This window comes from Engraulis encrasicolus, chromosome 12 (genome assembly GCF_034702125.1).
Source record: "Engraulis encrasicolus isolate BLACKSEA-1 chromosome 12, IST_EnEncr_1.0, whole genome shotgun sequence".
Taxonomy (NCBI): Eukaryota; Metazoa; Chordata; class Actinopteri; order Clupeiformes; family Engraulidae; genus Engraulis; species Engraulis encrasicolus.
The window spans coordinates 14,053,432-14,056,432 of record NC_085868.1 but is presented as its reverse complement, the minus strand read 5'-3'; positions in this window follow the sequence as shown (position 1 = coordinate 14,056,432).

Below are 3,001 nucleotides of genomic sequence, written 5' to 3'. Positions count from 1 at the left end.
GTAATAGGAAAGTAGAAAGGAGCCACGCCACTCCCCTATCCTCGAATACAAAAAAATATCACACGTCCACTGAACAGCCATTTGAAAACCTTTCAAGTAGGCTATATTGAGGCACGCTACCGTGTACAATAATTTCACAAGTATTTTAGTCACACACGAGACATTACCAACCTCGGACTCCACGACACTCCACTGATAGGCCGGGCTACGCTGGTCAACTACGGGCACAATGCTATCCTGCAGAGAGTGGGAAATAAAGTACACAACTATAACTGTGCTAAGCAAGCGCTGACAATATTAATGCCTTCGTGACTCTTGTGTCAACGAATTCAATCGAATAGACTTACTAGTTAGCCCTGTACTTCTTAATATAAACCAACGTCAGCTTTCTATTAAGCTAGCAACCATGCGTGATTACTAGCTAGCTACCCAGTGAACGGTCCATTTGATTCACTGTGGTTGGCATTTGATAAAATACATCGCAAAATCCCCCCCTATTTTGGTGTTCATGAACAAAAAATCACAAATAACATGACAATTCAATAAAACACTGGAAAACCAAATGTGACTTACCATGTAAACTTCTCCGCTTCAGGAATAAAAAAGATGGCCGTCAATATGCTGGCTGCAAAAATATTTGAAATTTTGATAGGCGTGGTTTAAATAACTCTGGAAAGGAGTTAACGCTTTAACTCCCTTTTACAACACCCACTGTTTTACATCATTGACTCTTTAAGAGTTCAAAGTACTTTGCGCAGTGTAACTTCAACTCTTGATGTTCAGATTTTGGCCTAACACCGGAAAATTAACTCTGAGAAATTTGCTGTGTAGATAGAGAGATAGATAGATGGTTGCTTAAATACTTTGTATGACTATACCTAGTTTTGACTACTCCACACTGTGTGTGTGTGTGTGTGTGTGTGTGTGTGTGTGTGTGTGTGTGTGTGTGTGTGTGTGTGTGTGTGTGTGTGTGTGTGTGTGTGTGTGTGTGTGTGTGTGTGTGTGTGTGTGTGTGTGTGTGTGTGTGTGTGTGTGTGTGTGTGTGTGTGTGTGTGTGAATGGCTTTTATTCAGCCCCCACAGACTCAATGCATTTGACTGCATGGGCGTATTATTTTATTTCTAACTTCCGGATGAGAGGAGCAGAGGAGTTACAAGCGCTCAATCGATGGCACTGCACTATGGAAGATGAATCGAGAGCAGGAGGGGATTTGGGGGGGGGGGGGGGGGCAAAAACAAATGCTGCCGTAGCGTAGCCTTAGTCAGACGCCGCTGGCACGCCGCTTCCATGATTGACACTTTCAAACATTTCCCGAAACAAATCCAGCACCCCCTTCTGCTTTGAAAGCACCTCCACCAGTCTAATCAGGAGAAGTGCCTCCATTTGTAAAAGGGGAAGTCTGTTTGAGGAGAAGAGAGCGGATGTTTAAGATAAGAGAGTCTGTCAGGCTGACTGGGAGCACCTTTGGGTATAATCCCGTTCCTGTGCCTCTCTCTCTCTCTCTCTCTCTCTCTCTCTCTCTCTCTCTCTGTCTCTCTCTCTCTAAACGCTTGAGTGCAGTGACAGTCAGTGAGTTAAGCTGGGAAGTTCTTCTTCTTCACACCGCAGACAGATAGCAGACACATGGAGACACACATGTGCATGTGCGCACACGCACGAACGCACGCACGCACACACACAAATGTGCACACACAGACACATGCATGTACGCATGCTTGCACATGCATGCGCGCACACAAGCACACGCACACACACACACACACACACACACACACACACACACACACACACACACACACACACACACACACACACACACACACACACACACACACACACATACGCTAACCTCAGATAGTGCACTGCAACTTCTGCACAGTTGAAAAATTGTGCCGACTGTGTGGAACACAAGCGAGGATTTGGTAGCATCTGGGTCTCGGGGTCAGCGACCTTTGTCAAATGCCAAATGCAAATCTGGACAAAAAAAGAGACCTTGGCTGAACTCAGGAGGCCAAACTCAGAGGGCTTACGTTTCATTGCCAACTGGACAGAGTGCAGTAAATCACGAGCTAAAGCACTTTAAAAGGTTTACCAGGACTGATCTGGAAACAGTCAGTCGAGTGTTTGGTCAGATCCTACATTGTTTGTGCGCCCCTGATGTTTGGATGAGTTTTATGTGTAAATGCACTGCCTTATAGTTAAAAAAATCCTTCATGCAGCACCTCTATTTATTATAAGGTTGTTGTTATGAAAATGGTAATGACAAAATCTTAATTAGTTACATAGCACTCTTGATAATGTCATAACAATGTTACTATGACATGTTGTTATAATGTAGCCTAGTTTTGGGCAAGTGGACCTTTTGAGCAAACAGTTAGTTGGATGGCCTGCGTTCCCATCTGCATGGAAAGGCTATGACCCTGTTACATTCATTCTGAATGTGAGAGGTCATGGTACATGGGAAAGCGGGATAGAAAAAAGGCAGTGCTTACAATTTCTGTCTTGTTTTCCATTATTTCCTCTCCGTGAACAAATAAAGGGCTTGGTAAGCATGGCATTGGTTTCACAGATCTTAATCTAATTTCATTGTGTTGTTGACCGTCCTGAACTAGATCGAGCATGACTAAAAGACCATTTAAGACAAAAACCTCAAGACATCTGTGCACAATCAGTGTACCAGCAGTTCAACTGCATGTTAAAAGCAAATATTTGACATCTTGAGACAAACTGAGACTATCTTTGGATCAAAAGCTCTCTCAATCACAAAGCACAGTATGTCTGTTTCTCATACACATTTCCCAAAATGTCAGATGTTGTGTTTATCATAATTCATGAATGCATGACACAAAAAAAGCTAGGCTTTTTGCCTCTTGTCAGTGAGATTGCACACTTAAACTGGTTTGCCTGTTAGTCTCCGATTACCCGAGTCTTGTGGTGATAATCTGCCTGATCTGACATCACAGGCGAAAAGATATCTCGCGTCTTTGCCTTTATCTTCCCT